The sequence below is a fragment of the Ranitomeya variabilis genome, chromosome 2, assembly GCF_051348905.1.
Source record: "Ranitomeya variabilis isolate aRanVar5 chromosome 2, aRanVar5.hap1, whole genome shotgun sequence".
NCBI lineage: Eukaryota > Metazoa > Chordata > Amphibia > Anura > Dendrobatidae > Ranitomeya > Ranitomeya variabilis.
The window spans coordinates 261,452,579-261,476,202 of record NC_135233.1 but is presented as its reverse complement, the minus strand read 5'-3'; positions in this window follow the sequence as shown (position 1 = coordinate 261,476,202).

The following is a 23,624-nucleotide window of genomic DNA, read 5'->3' as shown; positions in this document are numbered from 1 at the left end:
CTATGAGAATAAACCTCGGAAACCTGAGAATGTACATAGTTTCATTTAAAACTGTTCCTGTTTGTTTTCTGCTGCTAAAACCCGTTTAGGGTTATTCTTCTTAAAGGGATCCCTTAGTTTACCCGGGATCCCTATTGTTTCAAGTTTGCACAGGTTTTACTTTTTCTAAGGAACTGAGGAATCATGAACAGTCACATGATCACAAACTGTTTGTACATAGTTCGCACCTTCTTAAGGGTGCTCTCTACTGGTTTTACAAAGAAGAGCTTTTTAAAGAGACTGTTCTTGATGATGGCGTGAAAGTTCTTGCTTTAAAGTTGATAACTTGCAAATTGATTGTTTGCACTACCTCAGCCTCTTAAAGGGGATGTTAGTTATTGCACTTCGCCTAAAAGTGATAATGTTGCCTTAAGTCGTTAGATAGGAATAATGTTTATACATAGTGATAGTATATAGCTAAGGATAGAAAATATTTGATAAATGTTGAGAGTAAAATGTTTAATGATGTACTTTAAATAAAACTGAGGACATAAGGAAGTTGGAGAAAGATACAGTCTAGCCTGTAGTGGAGGTGAAATCTGTTCTGCATTTCAATAAAGTGAACCCGTAGGGGTTAGTGAGTCCTCTAGAGAGCCATAGATAGATGGTTGATAGACTTTGTACTTAGAGAAAGAAGAATGTTAAATTATTGTTATAGCACTCAGTAAGTAGAATACCTGTATGGGTAATTGGTTCCATAGATAGATAATAACTGTTTTCAATTTGCCTTTGCACAATGTAAATATGTTCTTGTTTGTTAACGTTCAAGTGTTCTCACCTGCCATAAAGGGAAGCACTGTTAAATTAATTTGTTTTATAGCATTCCAAAAATTTTGCATGTCTTTTAATAACCAGTAATTGTTGTTTTCTTTTCCCAGTCCGGGAGTACTGGATTTAACGGGGGGGGAGTGCAGCGCCCCAGAGTCCTGGTCGTTGCAGTAATGTCCCTCTTCCACCAGGGGGAGTGATATTACGTCTGATGGTACTAAAGGAGTTCACCTTACCAGGTATCACAAGACACACACTACACTTCACACTCCAGTCCACCAGGGGGAGCCTTGCTTCTATCTATTAGGGCACTCCTCACACATGGGTAAAACTGGTGGGTTGGATAGGAAGTTAGACAGAAGCTGCCTGGGTTTGACCCAGAGAGGACCTGTCAGGGGTGGGATCCTGACAGAGGCCAAGAATGAGATAGAAAGTTACGGAGCTGCGCCTGCCCCCACGTGCGGCAGCATCCTAAGAAAGGACAAGAAAGGAATTGTATTGTGGAGAGTGAGAAACGAGGTCACAGCACAAGGAGATAATACCGGGAGGAGTTCTGCCCCAAGATCGTCAGCCTCCTTCTGAGGCGCGTAGCCGGTGGCCGGAACACCGAGGGAGTAATAGACTCTACGTATTACTTCAGAGACCGGCAGGACAGTCAATTCCAAGTTGGTTGCCCGACCTTAATACCTAAGAAGACACGGAGGCAAATTGTGGGAGAGGGGCATCTCTAGGGTCCCTATAAATAAGCTCCAGGCCTACCCAGTCATACGGGTTGTCCTATCAATACCATCTGGGGAACAGAGGGAGAGAGAACATCAGAAACATCCACGAAAGTTGTGAGGACTATCCCGTGGTGCTCAGCAGGGAGGTACTACAACACACAGGCGCTAGTAGGAAGGCTACTGATTTCCACCTGGATAAGGGAACTCTGGATGTGCCCTCGGACTGGCCGGAATCTGCCTGCCCTGTGATCTGTAGTCTGGACTGTGGACGCTGAAGTCTTCAGTAAAAGGTAAAGAGACTGCAAAACCTTGTGTCCTCGTTATTTACTGGGCCTACACCATCACCATCTACACTTCTGGGAAGCCCTGGGGATACACTTCACCTGTGGGAAGGTATACCATTCAGCTGCCATAACATCACCCCAGCGGACCCCTAAGCAGCGTCGGTCACCCTGACCGAATACCACAGGTGGCGTCACGAACACCGTACAAAGTTCACCTTTAATTGGACGCCCCTCAAAGGGCCACGGACCGGGTCACCGTGACATCCCCGGAACAGAGAGGGACCTGTGTTGTGATTCGGTTCGTGGGCTCCCCCGGTGGTCTCTTGTGGTACTGGTGTCCTGCAAGCTTTGCCTTCTCAGTTCACCTGTTCCTATCAGGATGTGGGAGTATCCTATTTAACCTTGCTCCTCACTCATTCTAATGCTGGCCATCAATGTATCCAGAGTGATTCTGTTGCATGTTCCTGCTCCCAGTTTTCTGCTCAGCTAAGTTGGACACTTTAGTCCTTAAGTCTATTTTTGTATGTTTTGTCCAGTTTGCACTTATGTGAATCTCTGCAGCTGGAAGCTCTTGTTGGGCTGAAATTACTACTCCAGTGGCATGAGTTGTCACATGAGTTAAGGTAATTTCAGGATGGTGTTTTGAAGGGTTTTGCAGCTGACCGCGAAGTCCTCTGTTGTATCTTTCTGCTATTTAGTTAGCGGGCCTCTCTGTGCTAAATCTGCTTTCATACTACGTGTGTCTTTTCATCTGCTCTCACCGTTATTATATGTGGGGGGCTGCTATCTCCTGTGGGGACATTCTCTGGAGGCAAGCCAGGACTGTGTTTTCTTCTACCAGGGGTAGTTAGTTCTCCGGCTGGCGCGCGGCATCTAGAGACAACGCAGGAATGCCCCCTGGCTACTTCTAGTGTGGTGTGTAGGTTTAGCATCGCGGTCAGCTCTAGTTTCCATCACCCGAGAGCTTGTCCGTTTATTCTATGCTTCTGATGTTTCCTTGCCATTGGAAACCATAACAGACCTGGTACCGAGTACCCCATTGCCCTTACGCGTGGGGGCGCTCCAAGAGCACATCTCAAAATGGTGAATTTTGGAGTAGCCGTGCAGAGAAGATCAGATCTGGATGCACATATACTGGGCTTACCTGTTAGGCCGGGGTTACACTTGCATATGGAATCCAAAGCGAGAGCATCAGATAATATATGCTAATGATCCTCGGCTCCTGCTCTGCAGTGAGCAGGAGCCGAGTGTCATGCGTCTGTGCTCTGAGCCTCTCGCACAGAGCGGATCGGAGCACAGCTGCGGAGGAGGCTGAGAAATGAATTTCTCCATCTCCTCCATTGTCGGCATATATCACTCCGATGATATCAGAGTGATGTGCGCTGTGTCACTCGCACCCATATGCTTATATGGGTGCGAGTGAGCCGAGACTCAGCCGAGTGTCGGTGCAAATCGCAGCATGCTGCACTTTCACTCAGATGCTGAAAACAGCCGAGAAAAAAAGGTGATGGGAGCTGCCCCATAGATGAATACTGGTCCGAGTGCTATGCAATGTTTTATCGCATAGCACTCTTCCATATTCATCGCTAGTGTGACCCCGGCCTTAGAGGAGGTTCTTGAAGCTGGGTGTGAAAGTGTGTTTGGGAGTCCTTGATGGGAGAATACTGAATTGGGGCATTGTGGGAACCCCTGCATCTCACTGTCCTGTTTTGGAGTGATTTCTGTGGAAAAGCTTCAGTTATCATTATACCTGTAATGGGGGCTTTGGTTGACACTGCTTTGAGGGGGACAGGAGCAGGATGTTACTCGTGACCCCTTCTCAGAGCTGAATGTGGCTCTCAAGATCAAAAAGGTTGGGGACCGCTGCTTTAACCCCTTCCCGACCCATGATGCCACGTAGGCGTCATGAAAACCCGTGCCAATCCGACCCATGACGCCTATGTGGCGTCATGGAATGATCGCGTCCCTGCAGATCGGGTGAAGGGGTTAACTCCCATTTTACCCGATCTGCAGAGACAGGGGGAGTGGTGCTTCAGCCCAGGGGGGGTGGCTTCACCCCCCCGTGGCTACGATCGCTCTGATTGGCTGTTGAAAGTGAAACTGCCAATCAGAGCGATTTGTAATATTTCACCTAAAAAACTGGTGAAATATTACAATCCAGCCATGGCCGATGCTGCAATATCATCGGCCATGGCTGGAAAACCTGAAGTCACCCCCCCCCCCACACCCACCGATCGCCCCCCCAGTCCTCCGTTAGTCCTCCGGTCCCCTCCGTCCGCCTGCCGGCTCCCCCGTCCTGCTGTCCGCTCCCCCCTGTGGTCCGATCACCCCCCCTGTGCTCCAATCACCCCCCCTGTGCTCCAATCCACCCCCCCACCACCCCTTCATACTTACCGATCCTCCCGGTGTCCGTACGCCTCCTTGCTGAGCGCCGCCATCTTCCAAAATGGCGGGCGCATGCTCAGTACGCCCGCCGAATCTGCCAGCCGGCAGATTCCTTACAAGTACATTTTGATCGCTGTGGTAGGTTCTATCACAGCGATCAAAATAAAAAAAATAATAAATAACCCCCCCCCTTTATCACCCCCATAGATAGGGACAATAATAAAATAAAGAAAATATATATTTTTTTCTTTTTCCACTAGGGTTAGGGTTAGAACTAGGGTTAGGGTTAGAACTAGGGTTAGGGTTACGGGTAGGGTTAGGGTTAGGGGTAGGGTTAGGGTTACAGGTAGGGTTAGGGTTAGGGGTAGGGTTAGGGTTATGGCATGTGCGGATTTGGCTGCGGATCCGCAGCGGATTGGCCGCGGATCCGCAGCGGATTGGCCGCGGATCCGCAGCGGATTGGCCGCGGATCCGCAGCGGATTGGCCGCTGCGAATTCGTAGCAGTTTTCCATCAGGTTTACAGTACCGTGTACACCTATGGAAAACCAAATCCGCTGTGCCCATGGTGCGGAAAATTCCGTGCAGAAACGCTGCGTTGTATTTTCCACAGCATGTCAATTCTTTGTGCGGATTCCGCAGCGTTTTACACCTGTTCCTCAATAGGAATCCGCAGGTGAAATCCGCACAAAAAAACACTGGAAATCTGCTGTAAATCCGCAGGTAAAACGCAGTGCCTTTTACTTGCAGATTTTTCAAAAGTCGTGCGGAAAAATCTCACACGAATCCGCTACGTGGGCACATACCCTTAGGGTTAGGGTTGGAATTAGGGCTAGGGTTGAAAATAGGGTTAAGATTAGGCTTGTGGTTAGGGTTACGGATAGGGTTAGGGGTGTGTTGGGGTTACAGTTTTGGTTAGGGTTGGGATTAGGGTTAGGGTTGGGATTAGGGTTAGGATTAGGGTTAGGGTTGGAATTAGGGTTACGGGTGTGTTGGGGTTAGGGTTGTGGTTAGGGGTGTGTTGGGGTTAGGGTTGGGATTAGGGTTATGGCTACAGTTGGGATTAGGATTAGGGGTGTGTTGGGGTTAGTGTAGAAGTTAGAAATGAGGGGTTTCCACTGTTTAGGCACATCAGGGGTCTCCAAACGCAACATGGCGCCACCATTGATTTCAGCCAATCTTGCATTCAAAAAGTCAAATGGTGCTCCCTCCCTTCCAAGCCCCGACGTGTAGCCAAACAGTGGTTTACCCCCACATTTGGGGTACCAGCGTACTCAGGACAAACTGGGCAACAACTGTTGGGGTCCAATTTCTCCTGTTACCCTTGCAAAAATAAAAAATTACTTGCTAAGACATAATTTTTGAGGAAAGAACAATTATTTTTTATTTTCACGGCTCTGCGTTGTAAACTTCTGTGAAGCACTTGGGGGTTGAACGTGCTCATCACACATCTAGATAAGTTCCTTGGGGGGGTCTAGTTTCCAAAATGGGGTCACTTGTGGGGTGTTTCTACTGTTTAGGCACATCAGGGGCTCTGCAAATGCAATGTGACGCCCGCAGACCATTCCATCAAAGTCTGCATTCCAAAATGTCACTACTTCCCTTCCGAGCCCCGGCATGTGCCCAAACAGTGGTTTACCCCCACATATGGGGTATCAGCGTGCTCAGGAGAAACTGGACAACAACTTTTGGGGTCCAATTTCTCCTGTTACCCTTGCAAAAATAAAAAATTCTGGGCTAAAAAAATATTTTTGAGGAAAGGAAACACATTTATTATTTTCACGGCTCTGCGTTATAAACTTCTGTGAAGCACTTGGGGGTTCAAAGTGCTCACCAAACATCTAGATAAGTTCCCTTGGGGGTCTAGTTTCCAAAATGGAGTCACTTGTGGGGAGTTCCTACTGTTTAGGCACATCAGGGGCTCTGCAAACGCAACCTGACGCCCGCAGAGCATTCCATCAAAGTCTGCATTTCAAAACGTCACTACTTCCCTTCCGAACCCCGACGTGTGCCAAAACAGTGGTTTACCCCCACATATGGGGTATCAGCGTACTCAGGAGAAACTGGACAACAACTTTTGGGGTCCAATTTCTCCTGTTACCCTTGGGAAAATAAAAATTGTGGGCTAAAAAATCATTTTTGAGAAAAGAAAAATTATTTTTTATTTTCACGGCTCTGCGTTATAAACTTCTGCGAAGCACTTGGGGGTTCAAAGTGCTCACCACACATCTAGATTAGTTCCTTGGGAGGTCTAGTTTCCAAAATGGGGTCACTTGTGCGGGAGCTCCAATGTTTAGGCACACAGGGGCTCTCCAAACGTGACATGGTGTCCGCTAATGATTGGAGCTAATTTTCCATTCAAAAAGCCAAATGGCGTGCCTTCCCTTCCGAGCCCTGCCGTGCGCCCAAACAGTGGTTTACCCCCACATATGGGGTATCATCATACTCAGGACAAACTGGACAACAATATTTGGGGTCCAATTTCTCCTATTACCCTTGGAAAATTAAAAAATCCTGGGCTAAAAATCATTTTTGAGGAAAGAAAAATTATTTTGTATTTTCACGGCTCTGCGTTATAAACTTCTGTGAAGCACCTGGGGGTTATAAGTGCTCACTATGCATCTAGATAAGTTCCTTGGGGGGTCTAGTTTCCAAAATGGGGTCATTTGTAGGGGAGCTCCAATGTTTAGGCACCCAGGGGCTCTCCAAACGCGACATGGTGTCCGCTAACGATTGGAGCTAATTTTCCATTCAAAAAGTCAAATGGCACGCCTCCCCTTCCGAGCCTTGCCGTGCACCCAAACAGTGGTTTACCCCCACATGTGAGGTATCAACGTACTCAGCAGAAATTGCCCAACAAATTTTAGGATCCATTTTATCCTGTTGCCCATTTCTCATTGCTCATTTTTACGGATCAATTTGTGAAGCACCTGAGAGTTTAAAGTGCTCACTATGCTTCTAGATAAGTTCCTTGGGGGGTCTAGTTTCCAAAATGGGGTCACTTGTGGGAGCGCTCCAATGTTTAGGCACACAGGGGCTCTCCAAACGTGACATGGTGTCTGCTAGCGATGGAGATAATTTTTCATTCAAAAAGTCAAATGGCGCTCCTTCCCTTCCGAGCCTTACCATGTGCCCAAACAGTGGTTTACCCCCACATGTGAGGTATCGGTGTACTCAGGAGAAATTGTCCAACAAATTTTAGGATCCATTTTATCCTGTTGCCCATGTGAAAATGAAAACATTGAGGCTAAAATAATTTTTTTGTGAAAAAAAAGTACTGTTTCATTTTTACAGATCAATTTGTGAAGCACCTGGGGGTTTAAAGTGCTCACTATGCTTCTAGATAAGTTCCTTGGGGGGTCTAGTTTCCAAAATGGGGTCACTTGTGGGGGAGCTCCAATGTTTAGGCACACGGGGGCTCTCCAAACGCGACATGGTGTCCGCTAAAGATTGGAGCCAATTTTTCATTCAAAAAGTCAAATGGCGCTCCTTTCCTTCCCAGCCCTGCCGTGTGCCCAAACAGTGGTTTACCCCCACATATGAGGTATCAGCGTACTCAGGACAAATTGGACAACATCGTTCGTAGTCCAGTTTCTCCTTTTACCCTTGGGAAAATAAAAAAATTGTTGCTAAAAGATCATTTTTGTGACTAAAAAGTTAAATGTTCATTTTTTCCTTCCATGTTGCTTCTGCTGCTGTGAAACACCTGAAGGGTTAATAAACTTCTTGAATGTGGTTTTGAGCACCTTGAGGGGTGCAGTTTTTAGAATGGTGTCACTTTTGGGTATTTTCAGCCATATAGAACCCTCAAACTGACTTCAAATGTGAGGTGGTCCCTAAAAAAAATGGTTTTGTAAATTTTGTTGTAAAAATGAGAAATCACTGGTCAAATTTTAACCCTTATAACTTCCTAGCAAAAAAAAAATTTGTTTCCAAAATTGTGCTGATGTAAAGTAGACATGTGGGAAATGTTATTTATTAACTATTTTGTGTCACATAACTCTCTGGTTTAACAGAATAAAAATTCAAAATGTGAAAATTGCGAAATTTACCACTAACATGAAGCGCAATATGTCACGAAAAAACAATCTCAGAATCGCTAGGATCCGTTGAAGCGTTCCTGAGTTATTACCTCATAAAGGGACACTGGTCAGAATTGCAAAAAACGGCAAGGTCATTAAGGCCAAAATAGGCTGGGTCATGAAGGGGTTAAAGGAACACAAGCTATTAGTTTATACTAGATGGTGGCCCGATTCTAACGCATCGGGTATTCTAGAATATGTATGTAGTTTACAGCCACGTAGTATATAGCACAGCCACGTAGTATATAGCACAGCCACGTAGTATATTGCCCAGCCACGTAGTATATAGCACAGACACGTAGTATATTGCCCAGCCACGTAGTATATTACACAGCCACATATATAGCACAGCCACGTAGTATATAGCACAGAGACGTAGTATATAACACTGCCCATGCAGTATATAACACAGGCCACGTAGTACAGAGCACAGCGATGTAGTATATTGCCCAGCCACGCAATATATACTACAGCCACGTAGTATATAGCGCAGCCCATATAGTATATAGCACAGAGATGTAGTATATAACACAGCCCACGCAGTATCTAACACAGCCCACGTAGTATATAGCAATGTGGGCACCATATCCCTGTTAAAAAAAATAATTAAAATAAAAAATAGTTACATACTCACCTTCCGGAGCCTGTTGTGAATTTGCTTTTTGCTCCCTCTAGTGGTTACTAGTTTTTTTGACTCTGGTTTTTCTGTCATTCCTTTTATCCGCACCTGGGTCGTTAGTTAGGGGTGTTGCTATATAAGCTCCCTGGACCTTCAGTTCAATGCCTGGCAACGTAGTTATCAGAGCTAGTCTGCTGTGCTCTTGTCTACTGATCCTGGTTCCAGTTATATCAGCTAAGTCTGCCTTTTGCTTTTTGCTATTTGTTTTGGTTTTGTATTTTTGTCCAGCTTGTTCCAAAACTATATCCTGACCTTTGCTGGAAGCTCTAGGGGGCTGGTGTTCTCCCCCCGGACCGTTAGACGGTTCGGGGGTTCTTGAATTTCCAGTGTGGATTTTGATAGGGTTTTTGTTGACCATATAAGTTACCTTTCTTTATTCTGCTATCAGTAAGCGGGCCTCTCTGTGCTAAACCTGGTTCATTTCTGTGTTTGTCATTTCCTCTTACCTCACCGTCATTATTTGTGGGGGGCTTCTATCCAGCTTTGGGGTCCCCTTCTCTGGAGGCAAGAAAGGTCTTTGTTTTCCTCTACTAGGGGTAGCTAGATTCTCCGGCTGGCGCGTGTCATCTAGAATCAACGTAGGAATGATCCCCGGCTACTTCTAGTGTTGGCGTTAGGAGTAGATATATGGTCAACCCAGTTACCACTGCCCTATGAGCTGGATTTTTGTATTCTGCAGACTTCCACGTTCCTCTGAGACCCTCGCCATTGGGGTCATAACAGTTTGCCAGGCCAGTATTAAATGTTTAATGCATTGCAGAAGAGGGATTATAAGAAAGAAGATTCTGAGTTTTTTTTTTCTTTTTCCCCTTTACCTCAGAGTGGCTATGCTTGCTGCAGACATGAATGTCCAGACCTTGATTACAAGTGTGGACCAGCTGGCTACTCGTGTGCAGGGCATACAAGACTATGTTATCAGAAATCCTAGGTCAGAACCTAAAACACCGATTCCTGAACTGTTTTCCGGAGACAGGTTTAAGTTTAGGAATTTCGTGAATAATTGTAAATTGTTTTTGTCCCTAAGACCCTGTTCATCTGGAGATTCTGCTCAGCAAGTAAAAATTGTTATGTCGTTCTTACGGGACGACCCTCAGGATTGGGCTTTTTCGCTGGCGCCAGGAGATCCGGCATTGGCTGATCTTGATGCGTTTTTTCTGGCGCTCGGTTTACTTTATGAGGAACCCAATCTTGAGATTCAGGCAGAAAAGGCCTTGCTGGCTATGTCTCAGGGGCAGGACGAGGCTGAAGTGTATTGCCAAAAATTTCGGAAATGGTCCGTGCTGACACATTGGAACGAGTGTGCACTGGCCGCTAATTTTAGAAATGGCCTTTCTGAAGCCATTAAGAATGTTATGGTGGGTTTTCCCATTCCCACAGGTCTGAATGATACTATGGCACTGGCTATTCAAATTGACCGGCGGTTGCGGGAGCGCAAAACCGCAAATTCCCTCATGTTGTTGTCTGAACAGACACCTAATTCGGTGCAATGTGATAGAAAAACCGCAAATTCCCTCATGGTGTTGTCTGAACAGACACCTGATTTAATGCATGACATTTTCCGGAAGTATCTGGATAAATTTTTGATTGTTTATCTGGATGATATTTTGGTTTTTTCTGATGATTGGGATTCGCATGTGGAGCAGGTCAGGTTGGTCTTTAAAATTTTGCGTGAAAATTCTTTGTTTGTCAAGGGCTCAAAGTGTCTCTTTGGTGTACAGAAGGTTCCCTTTTTGGGGTTCATTTTTTCCCCTTCTGCTGTGGAGATGGACCCAGTCAAGGTCCGAGCTATTCTTGATTGGACTCAGCCCTCGTCAGTTAAGAGTCTTCAGAAGTTCTTGGGCTTCGCTAACTTCTACCGTCGTTTTATCGCTAATTTTTCTAGCATTGTGAAACCTTTGACGGATATGACCAAGAAGGGCTCCGATGTAGCTAACTGGGCTCCTGCTGCCGTGGAGGCTTTCCAGGAGTTGAAACGCCGGTTTACTTCGGCGCCTGTTTTGTGCCAACCTGACGTCTCACTTCCCTTTCAGGTTGAGGTGGATGCTTCGGAGATTGGGGCAGGGGCCGTTTTGTCGCAGAGAGGCCCTGGTTGCTCTGTTATGAAACCTTGTGCCTTTTTCTCTAGGAAGTTTTCGCCTGCCGAGCGAAATTATGATGTGGGCAATCGGGAGTTGTTGGCCATGAAATGGGCATTTGAGGAGTGGCGTCATTGGCTCGAGGGTGCTAAGCATCGTGTGGTGGTCTTGACTGATCACAAAAATCTGATGTATCTCGAGTCTGCTAAACGCCTTAATCCGAGACAGGCCCGCTGGTCATTGTTTTTCTCCCGCTTTGATTTTGTTGTCTCGTATTTACCAGGTTCAAAGAATGTGAAGGCCGATGCTCTTTCTAGGAGCTTTGTGCCTGATGCTCCTGGAGTCGCTGATCCTGTTGGTATTCTTAAAGATGGAGTTATCTTGTCAGCTATTTCTCCGGATCTGCGACGTGTGTTGCAGAGATTTCAGGCTGATAGGCCTGAGTCTTGTCCACCTGACAGACTGTTTGTCCCGGATAAGTGGACCAGCAGAGTCATTTCCGAGGTTCATTCCTCGGTGTTGGCAGGTCACCCGGGAATTTTTTGCACCAGAGATCTGGTGGCCAGGTCCTTTTGGTGGCCTTCCTTGTCAAGGGATGTGCGGTCATTTGTGCAGTCCTGTGGGACTTGTGCTCGAGCTAAGCCTTGCTGTTCTCGTGCCAGCGGTTTGCTCTTGTCCTTGCCTGTCCCGAAGAGACCTTGGACACATATCTCCATGGATTTCATTTCTGATCTTCCGCTATCTCAGGGCATGTCCGTTATCTGGGTGATATGTGATCGCTTCTCCAAGATGGTCCATTTGGTTCCTTTGCCTAAGCTGCCTTCCTCTTCCGATCTGGTTCCTGTGTTTTTCCAGAACGTGGTTCGTTTGCACGGCATCCCTGAGAATATTGTGTCAGACAGAGGATCCCAGTTCGTTTCCAGGTTCTGGCGATCCTTTTGTAGTAGGATGGGCATTGATTTGTCGTTTTCGTCTGCTTTCCATCCTCAGACTAATGGGCAGACGGAGCGAACCAATCAGACTTTGGAGGCTTATTTGAGGTGTTTTGTCTCTGCTGATCAGGACGATTGGGTGACATTCTTGCCGTTGGCTGAGTTTGCCCTTAATAATCGGGCTAGTTCCGCCACCTTGGTTTCGCCTTTTTTCTGCAACTCTGGTTTCCATCCTCGCTTTTCTTCGGGTCATGTGGAGCCTTCTGACTGTCCTGGGGTGGATTCTGTGGTGGATAGGTTGCAGCAGATCTGGAATCATGTGGTGGACAACTTGAAGTTGTCACAGGAGAAGGCTCAGCGCTTTGCCAACCGCCGCCGCGGTGTGGGTCCCCGACTACGCGTTGGGGATTTGGTATGGCTTTCTTCCCGCTTTGTTCCTATGAAGGTCTCCTCTCCCAAATTTAAACCTCGTTTTATTGGGCCTTAGAAGATATTGGAAATCCTTAATCCTGTATCTTTTCGTCTGGATCTTCCTGTGTCGTTTGCTATTCACAATGTATTTCATAGGTCCTTGTTGCGGCGGTACATTGTGCCTGTAGTTCCTTCGGCTGAGCCTCCTGCTCCGGTGTTGGTTGAGGGCGAGTTGGAGTACGTGGTGGAGAAGATCTTGGATTCTCGCCTCTCCAGGCGGAGGCTTCAGTACCTGGTCAAGTGGAAGGGCTATGGTCAGGAGGATAATTCCTGGGTGGTCGCCTCTGATGTTCATGCGGCCGATTTAGTTCGTGCCTTTCATGCCGCTCATCCTGATCGCCCTGGTGGTCGTGGTGAGGGTTCGGTGACCCCTCACTAAGGGGGGGGTACTGTTGTGAATTTGCTTTTTGCTCCCTCTAGTGGTTACTAGTTTTTTTGACTCTGGTTTTTCTGTCATTCCTTTTATCCGCACCTGGGTCGTTAGTTAGGGGTGTTGCTATATAAGCTCCCTGGACCTTCAGTTCAATGCCTGGCAACGTAGTTATCAGAGCTAGTCTGCTGTGCTCTTGTCTACTGATCCTGGTTCCAGTTATATCAGCTAAGTCTGCCTTTTGCTTTTTGCTATTTGTTTTGGTTTTGTATTTTTGTCCAGCTTGTTCCAAAACTATATCCTGACCTTTGCTGGAAGCTCTAGGGGGCTGGTGTTCTCCCCCCGGACCGTTAGACGGTTCGGGGGTTCTTGAATTTCCAGTGTGGATTTTGATAGGGTTTTTGTTGACCATATAAGTTACCTTTCTTTATTCTGCTATCAGTAAGCGGGCCTCTCTGTGCTAAACCTGGTTCATTTCTGTGTTTGTCATTTCCTCTTACCTCACCGTCATTATTTGTGGGGGGCTTCTATCCAGCTTTGGGGTCCCCTTCTCTGGAGGCAAGAAAGGTCTTTGTTTTCCTCTACTAGGGGTAGCTAGATTCTCCGGCTGGCGCGTGTCATCTAGAATCAACGTAGGAATGATCCCCGGCTACTTCTAGTGTTGGCGTTAGGAGTAGATATATGGTCAACCCAGTTACCACTGCCCTATGAGCTGGATTTTTGTATTCTGCAGACTTCCACGTTCCTCTGAGACCCTCGCCATTGGGGTCATAACAGGAGCCCCCGGATCCAGCCGAGGCGTTTACCGATGCTCCTCGCGACGCTCTGGTCCCAAGAGTGCATTGCGGTCTCGCGAGATGATGATGTAGCAGTCTCGCGAGACCGCTACGTCATAATCTCACGTGGCAGCAATGCATGGACCGGTCACCGAAGCGTCGCGAGGAGCGGAAAAGGCCTCGGATGGATCCGGGGGCCCACGGAAGGTGAGTATATAATGATTTTTTATTTTTTTAAATTATTTTTAACATTAGATCTTTTTACTATTGATGCCGCATAGGCAGCATCAATAGTAAAACGTTGGTCACACAGGGTTAATAGCAGCGTTAATGGACTGTGTTACAACGCGGCATAACGCGGTGGGTTAACGCTGCTATTAACCCTTTGTGAGTGCTAACTGGGGGGGGATATGGACTGCGGGCACTGACTGCGGGGAGAAAGGAGCGGCCATTTTGCCGCCAGACTGTGCCCGTCGCTGATTGGTCGCGGCAAAACGGCCACGACCAATCAGCAAACTTGAGATTTCCGTGACAGAAAGAAAGAGACAGACAGAAGGACAGACAGAAAGACGGAAGTGGACCTTAGACAATTATATAGTAGATTTCCCCCTATATTAGCGTGAGCAGAGATTGTATTGCAATACTTCCCTGTAGCCTCTCTTCAGCTCTTTCCAGAGTTTCTACAGACCACTACAGTGAAATGTGACCACATTTGCGACCTGCCAAAGCGGACAGCACCTGCTATGTGAAGCGGAGGTCACTTTTTTTTTTTTCACAATACAAATCTAAGAGACTCAAAATAAGGGCTCATACTCATTTGCAAGAAAAACGGATGAGTGCAATCCAATATATCAAAAAAAAAAATCGGAATGCACTCAGACCAATGCTAATCAATGGACTACAACACATCTGCAATTTTTTTCTCAGCTGAAATCGTACTGAGAAAAAAAAATCACAGTATGTTGCTATTTGCCGCTTATCTCGGACGAGACCATGGGTGCGAGCAAAAAAATAAATACATCGCACAGCACTCAGACCATGCGAGTGCTGTTCAATTTTTACGGCCCAATGTCCTTTGAAAAGCCGGCAATTCAGCTGCCGAGTACAGTTTAATCACAGAGTGACAGGTTAGAATAGAATGGATAGAAGAGATTTATACACATAGAATACATAGATCTATACATGTCAGCGACACACACATATAAATTACATAGATAGCTAGAAAAAAAGCCGGCATTACCGCTGACGGCCGGAGGCAGATGTTTATTGTCTGGTAAGGGGGGTAATACCCATGGAGCTTCCCAGGCTATTAATATCGGCTCACAGCTGTATAATTAGCCTTTACTAGCTATTAAAATGGGGGACCCTAAAAACAAAATGATGTAGGGTCCCCTATGATTAATAACCAGCAAAGGCTATGCAGACAGATGGGGGCTAATATTAATAGCCTAGGAAGGGGCCATGGATACTGCACCCCCCCCTCCCAGGCTGAACACATCAGCTCTCAGCCGCCCCAGAAAAGGCACATCTCTAAGATGCATCAATTCTGGCACCTAGCCTCGCTCTTCCCACTTGCCTGTAGCGGTGGCAAGTGGGGTGATAGGAAGGCTTGATGTCACCTTTGTATTGTCAGGTGACATCAAGCCCTGATGTTAGTAATGGAGAGGCATCAATAAAACGTCTCCATTACGAACCCCATAGTCATGATGTATAAAAACACCCAGAAAAAAGTCCTTTAATTGAAAGAATCTTAATTAATTAATAAACCTCACTTACAACCTCGCCCATTCCACCAACGTCTTACTCCTCTACAAAAGAGTTAAAAAGAAAAAAAAATATTCCTCACCCTTCCAAAGAGATGATAATCGATTTGTCCTATGACAGGTCTAGCTCTGTTTTCTAACGTCAGTGCGAACGCCGTGGGAAAATTTCCCACTGCACTCACACTGACGTCACATAGGTGAAATGAGTTCATTGGCTGTGAACTCGCAGGACCTGTCTGATGGCACTGCTCGCAGTGCCGTCAGATAGGTAATAGGAGTTCACAGGGAGACACTGAGCACACGCTGCTCAGTGTTTCTGCTGGTGCTGGATAACAGGTTGTATGGTCACATCATGCAACTATGCAGCCTGCCATCTAGATGTATCAGAGCTAGACACATCGTGAGACAAATGGATTATCATCTTCTCTGTGGAAAGGTGAGGAATATGGTTGTTTGTTTTGTGTTTTTTTAATTCTTTTGCAGACGACAATGGCGTTGGTGGAATTAACAATGTCATAAGTATGGTTTAGTTAAGATTTATTAAAGGAGTCTGTGTCATTCTTTCAATTATAGGACTTTTTTCTGTGTGTTTTTACACAATATGACTATGGGGTTAGTAAAGGACACCTCTCCATTACCAACCTTGGGGCTTGATATCACCTGAAAATACAAAAGTGACATCAACCTACCAACTACCACCCCACTTGCCACCGCTACATTGTAAGTGGGAAGAGTGAGGCTAAATGACAGAATTGGCACATCTTACCGATGTGCCTTTTCTGGAGCGTCTGAGAGCTGATGTTTTTAGCCTGGGGGGCAGTATCCATGGCCCCTTCCTAGGCTATTAATATCAGCCCACAGCTGTCTGCATAGCCTTTGCTGGTTATTAATTATAGGGGGACCATATGTCATTTTAATAGCCAGTAAAGGCTAAGTATACAGCTGTGAACTGATATTAATAGCCTAGGAATCTCCATGGGTATTCCCCCCTTCACAGGCTATAGACATCTGCCCCCAGCAGTCGGCTATCCCTCTGTTGGTCAAGAAAATTATGCGGGAACCCACACCATTTTTTCAGAAAAATAATGTTTTAATTATTAAATACTAGATGGTGGCCTGATTCTAACGCATCGGGTATTCTAGAATATGCATGTCCACGTAGTATATTGGCCAGCCACGTAGTATATTGGCCAGTCATGTAGTATATTGCCCAGCCACGTAGTATATTGCCCAGCCACGTAGTATATTGCCCAGCCACATAGTATATTGCCCAGTCACGTAGTATATTGCCCAGCCACATAGTATATTGCCCAGCCACGTAGTATATTGCCCAGTCACGTAGTATATTGCCCAGCCACGTAGTATATTGCCCAGCCACGTAGTATATTGCCCAGTCACGTAGTATATTGCCCAGCCACGTAGTATATTGCCCAGCCACGTAGTATATTGCCCAGTCACGTAGTATATTGCCCAGCCACGTAGTATATTGCCCAGCCACGTAGTATATTGCCCAGCCACGTAGTATATTGCCCAGCCACGTAGTATATTGCACAGCGACGGAGTATACAGCACAGAGCCACGTAGTATACAGACTTAAAATAAAAAATAAACATATACTCACCTTCCGAAGGCCCGTTGAAGTCCTGGCCCTGTGTGCGGTGCACGCGGCAGCTTCCGGTCCCAGGGTTGGTATGAGCGCAGGACCTGTGATGACGTCGCGTTCACATGACCGTGATGTCATAGCAGGTCCTTCTCGCAGGACCTGTGATGACGTCGCGGTCACATGACCATGATGTCATGGCAGGTCCTTCTCGCATACCATCCTTGGCACCGGAACGTGCCGCTTGCATGGAGCGGTCACCGGAGCGTCACGAGGAGCGGGAAAGGCGGCGGAAGGTGAGTATATAATGATTTTTTAATTTTTTTAACATTAGATCTTTTTACTATTGATGCTGCATAGGCAGCATCAATAGTAAAAATTTGGTCACACAGGGTTAATAGCAGCGTTAATGGAGTGTGTTACACCGCGGCATAACGCAGTCTGTTAGCGCTGCCATTAACCCTGTGTGAGCGCTGACTGGAGGGGATTATGGAGCGGGCACTGACTGCGGGGAGGGAGGAGCGGCCATTTTACCGCCGGACTGTGCCCGTCGCTGATTGGTCGTGGCTATTTTGCCGCGACCAATCAGCGACTTGGATTTCCGTGACAGACAGAGGCCGCGACCAATGAATATCCGTGACAGACAGACAGACAGAAAGACAGAAGTACCCCTTAGACAATTATACAGTAGACATGTACAATAAGCTGCACACACACTGTACTAACTGTAAACGTCACTGAGATCTATATATCTATCTATTCTATGTGTATTTACTGTATGTAATCCATCTATTCTATCCTTTCGGCTCCTGCTGTGATTTTACATTAAGCGGCTGCTGAATTGCCTGCTTTTTTTCTATCGTGAGTGTATGTGTTTGTGTGTGTGTGTGTGTGTGTGACTGAGATCTATATATCTACCTATCCTATCTATTCTATTCTAACCCGTCACGCTGTGATATTCCTGTACGCGGCACATGAATTGCTGGCTTTTCAAAGGAGATCAGTGTGTAAAAATCAGATTGCAGTCTCATGGTCTGAGTGCTGTGCGATTTTTTTTTTCGCATCCATTGATTTCTATTGCATGAAGCAATCCGATTTCAGATTACAATCGCAGCATGCTGCAAGTTTTTTCCAGTGTGATCGTGATCCGATCCGAGCTGGAAAAAAAATGCAGATGAACACACAATGATAGAATAACATTGTTCCGAATACAATCCAATTTGTAATCGGATTGCATTTGACCGATTCCATCACAAGTGGGAATGAGCCCTTACACACATATTCAGTGCATATGACCCTCTACATTCTTTGGAAGAGAGAAGAGAGGTGTAAGAGTCAGAGCCTCCTTAGTGTATGAACTGAGCACCGCATACATTGATGTGTTCATGTCTCCTTGGTTGGCACTCCACAATCAGACATCACTCACCTGTAGAACTGGTCACAACTTATTGTTTATGCCAGTTTCATGTGCATCCTAGCAAAAAAAAAGGGATAAAAAAAAAGTTATACCAAAAAAAGTAATACCAAGGGACATCTGACAAAATCTCCTGACAACTAACAACTACATACAACCTAACAACTAGATGACAAATGGAGCAAAGTGAAATGTCACCATTCATGTTTTAGTAGTAATAGTAGTAATATTTACTTTTTTTTTTAATTAAACGGTTAATTTAAAAAAAAATAAAACAAAATACTATGGATGGAGGTCCACTTTGTGATTGCTGGGAGTTCGAGCACTGGAACTCACAGTGATCCAAAGATCAAGGCTCTGCAGACCCATCCTGGATATAGCGGAGGAGAAAATGCTCAGCCTACGCTGCGTACATTGTCTATGGGACTGACAGAAAAAGTTGAGCACTGTACTTAGCAGTCCTACAGTCAATTAATGGAGCAGAGATTAGCATTGGCACCTCCTCTCCATTCAGAATGGGGCTGCAGAGCGCTGTGCTTAAGATTACTTTCTGTCCCAGCAGTAGTAAGCCCAGTGAACAGAAAATAATGACTTGATTTTTTTTTTTGATGGGGGAGGTTGGAGGTGGGAATAAAACTTTAAGAACCACTTTAAGGAACCCCACATATTGCAGCATTACTATCTAAACAAACTGCCGTTGAATGGCCTAGCACTGTCCACCTCGAGCCTTCTGGTTCATGCAAAGCCTATCAGGACTACAAAGAAGACCAATGAAAACTGGCAGAGATGGAAAAAAAATAGCATTTATAATTACATTGCTTCTAAAGCTATATTTATATGCTGATGATGATCATTATCTATAAATGTATGTACACTGCTCAAAAAATAAAGGGAACACTAAAATCCCACATCCTAGATATCACTGAATGAAATATTCCAGTTTTAAATCTTCATTACATAGTGGAATGTGTTGAGAACAATAAAACCTAAAAATGATCAACGTAAATCACAACTAATATCCCAGAGGTCTGGGGATGGAATGATGCTCAAAATCAAAGTGGAAAATGAAGTTACAGGCTGAACCAACTTCAGTGGAAATGCCTCAAGACAAAGAAATGATGCTCAGTAGTGTGTGTGGCCTCCACGTGCCTGTATGACCTCCCTACAACGCCTGGGCATGCTCCTGATGAGGTGGCAGATGGTCTCCTGAGGGATCTCCTCCCAGACCTGGACTAAAGAATCCGCCAACTCCTGGACAGTCTGTGGTGCAACGTGACATTGGTGGATGGTGCGAGACATGATGTCCCAGATGTGTTCAGTCGGATTCAGGTCTGGGGAACGGGCGGGCCAGTCCATATCTTCAGTGCCTTCATCTTGCAGGAACTGCTGACACACTCCAGCCACATGAGGTCTGGCATTGTCCTGCATTAGGAGGAACCCTGGGCCAACCGCACCAGCATATGGTCTAACAAGGGGTCTGAGGATCTCATCTCGGTACCTAATGGCAGTCAGGCTACCTCTGGTGAGCACATGGAGGGCTGAGCAGCCCTCCAAAGAAATGCCAGCCCACACCATTACTGACCCACTGCCAAACCAGTCATGCTGAAGGATGTGGCAGGCAGCGGATCGCTCTCCACGGCGCCTCCAGACTCTGTCACGTCTGTCACATGTGCTCAGTGTGAACCTGCTTTCATCTGTGAAGAGCACAGGGCGCCAGTGGCTAATTTGCCAATCCTGGTGTTCTGTGGCAAACGCCAAGCGTCCTGCACGGTGTTGGGCTGTGAGCACAACCCCCATCTGTGGACATCGGGCACTCAGACCATCCTCATGGAGTTGGTTTCTAACCGTTTGTGCAGACACATGCACATTTGTGGCCTGCTGAACGTCATTTTGCAGGGCTCTGGCAGTGCTCCTCCTTGCACAAAGGCTGAGGTAGCGGTCCTGCTGCTGGGTTGTTGCCCTCCTACGGCCCCCTCCACGTCTCCTGGTGTACTGGCCTGTCTCCTGAAAGCGCCTCCAGCCTCTGGACACTACGCTGACTGACACAACAAACCTTCTTGCCATAGCTCGCATTGATGTGCCATCCTGTATGAGCTGCACTATCTGAGCCACTTGTATGGGTTGTAGAGTTCGTCTCATGCTACCACGAGTGTGAAAGAACAACCAACATTCAAAAGTGACCAAAACATCAGCCAGAAAACATTGGTACTGAGATGAGGTCTGTGGTCCCCACCTGCAGAACCACTCCTTTATTGAGTGTGTCTTGATAGTTGCCAATAATTTCCATCTGTTGTCTATTCTATTTGCACAACAGCATGTGAAATTGATTGACAAACAGTGTTGCTTCCTAAGTGGACAGTTTGATTTCACAGGAGTTTGATTTACTTGGAGTTATATTCTGTTGTTTAAGTGTTTCCTTTATTTTTTTGAGGAATGTGCATATAGACACACATATCCAGAGTCTAAATATCCACTCTGTGATTTAGGACAGGACTTGTTGTATCTTGGTGTTGTCTTCCGGACGGAGCAACATTCTGGAGGCTTCACTGTATTCAGCACATTAATCTCTATGCTGCTGTGAAAACATTTGATATATCGGATAGGATCAGCTGTTTCATATTATTTTTCATTTTTACATAGCTGTCACATCTGTTTAGCTTCGCCATGCCTGTCAGCTCCAAGGTGAAGTCGCTTTAATCAGGAGACGTTCTTGGTGACGTGTGGCGCATTTGTGATAGAAGTCACTTGTCAACCGGAGCTGCCTGTCACCCACACAGAGCTGCCTACCAAACACAGAGGAGATGATTGCAGAGGGAAGCACTCTGCAGAACAGCACTGACTACAGAAAGGGCAAGACGGCACAGCGTCCTTCTAATCAGACAACCAGAAGGTAGAAGAAAAGTATAAATAGCAGATTTACCATCCTACTTCCTTTTACAGAGTGTCTACATATACACAAAAATAAATACTGAGAATTACTACAAGTATACAGGTCAGGAGAAGTGGTACTGTATACAGATGTGTATGTATACAGAATAATACAGATACTGAGAATTGCAGATACTGAGAATTGAGTATACAGGACAGGAGGAGTGCTAATGTGCAGGATATAGTATATACAGGATTGGAGGAGTGGTGCTGTGCAGTGTATATATATTGTAAGATAGTTGTAGGACAACTAGTGGATGGGAGATAAACCTGGCGTAATGTTTTCGTACATTTGGGACTAAAAGGGGTTAATCGGCCATGACAGGTTGATTATGAGCAGCTGAAGTGTTGGGAGGGAGGGCTGCTCACCATATCACCATCCCTGGGTGTGGTTCACTTTTTAAAATGAGACCTGTTTGTCTCACATGTCAGTGTGTATCGAGGTGTGCAGATTACTCAATCCTTTGCTAAAGGACAAAGAAGCTGGACTCCAAGCCAGGTGGGCTAACCAGCATCAATATATGGACTTGTCACTTTATGTTTCACTTTGTGCTGGACAAAGGTTGTATTTAAGTTTTCCTGTGATGTGGTTTATGAGGACTAAAATAAACCAGCAGGACTTTAAACAGAAACGGTTCCTGTGACACCTCAGATTGCTCCCAAGTAAGTAGCATTGTTCTGTTTGATGTTAGAAGTGCGGGCAGCGTTCCCAGGGAACAAGCTTGACTGCAACAGAAGTACTGCATGCTGTGGGTTAAAACGGCTATAGGCAGCGTCATACAGCATGGAGGAACTGATGAAAAACCTGATGCAAGCCAAACAGCTAGAGCAGTAACAGCTACAGCTGCCACAACAGGAGACAGGTAAGCTGCTTATGCAACAGCTCCAGCAGCAGCACTAGCAAAAGATCCAGCAGCAGCACCGACAATAGCAGCACCAGATTGAATTACCTACAGAGGCTGCTCGTGGCACGGAGGCAGCCCTGACTCCAAGGTTAGTGTCACAATCGCTGATACCTGTCTGGCTGGCGCGCTCCCGACGTCCCTCCTCGTACTTCTCTGCCGGCTTCTCTGGCTCCCGGCACGTCAGCGGTCCGCGCATGTGCCGTAACGTCTCTTCCGCCGCTCGGGTTTCTGGGAGGTCGTGACCCGGTGGCCCCGCCTCTAATATGGCGGTGCCCACCGGGTATTTCTGCTTGGCGCTTACCCAGGTAAGTGCCTGTGTATCTTCGTTGCTGCGATTCTGCTTTGTAGCTTATCCCGCATCGTGCTCAGGCCTTCTGCCTTCTCACTTGCTGGTTCCCAGTACTCCTTTCCTTCCGTGCTTGTCCCGTCTATTCCTGGTTCTATTGTCCTCCTCTGCCTCCATACTCTCAGTATTTCCGTCACTTAATACTTGTGTTTCTTTTCCAGCTCACCGCCTCATCATCCTCTTATCCTCAGCATTCCTGTTTACCAACTTGACCCAGTGGTCCCTATGGCTTTGGCAGTTGCGGTTCCATCCTCCTTGGACCTTCTCCTAACACCCCCTGTGTAGGGGGTGCATCCATCAGGTTTGCTCGCCCTTGGGGGCTCTGGGGCCGCGACCCAGAGGGTCCACTCTCGGGTTCACCATTCCCTCTGTCTCACTCCCGTGTAGCGTGATAGTATACACAGGCCATGGATCCCGCTGGAGCCTCTGCTGCTCAGAAAGAGTTACTCTTTCTACGAGAGAATCAGTCCCATATGATGGCCTTTATGAAGTCCATGGACTCTCGTCTGTCCTCACTTCAGTCCTCCGACCCCGGGAATGCTTCCCAATTGGCCAGTTTGCAGCAAGAGCTGGCGCAACAGGGAGACACCCAAGCTCATATTTTAAGTTACATGACCTCTGTAGATACTCGGCTTCTCTCCCTGCAGACTACTCCCTCTGCTGCCGCCCCTGTCCCGGCTTCTCACGCATCTCCTTGTCTGGCTAAACCCCCACGCTGTAACGGTGATCCCAAAGTATGTCGGGGATTTTTAAATCAGCGTCGCCTTCATTTTGAGCTTTTGCCTTTACAATACCCCACTGATCGGGCCAAGATAGCTTTTATAATTTCTCACCTAGAGGGAGATGTGTTGGCGTGGGTAAATCCTCTCTGGGAGCGTGACGACCCAGTGATTTCACAATTAGTGAATTTCTTTGAGACTTTCCGTTGAGTATTCGACAAACCAGGTCGCCTGGCCTCTACTACGGAGTCCCTATTTAATTTACAACAGGGGTCCTTAACTGTTGGTCAGTATGCCATTCAGTTCCACACATTATCTTCCGACTTGGGTTGGAATAATGAGGCTTTGGCAGGGGCATTTTGGCAAGG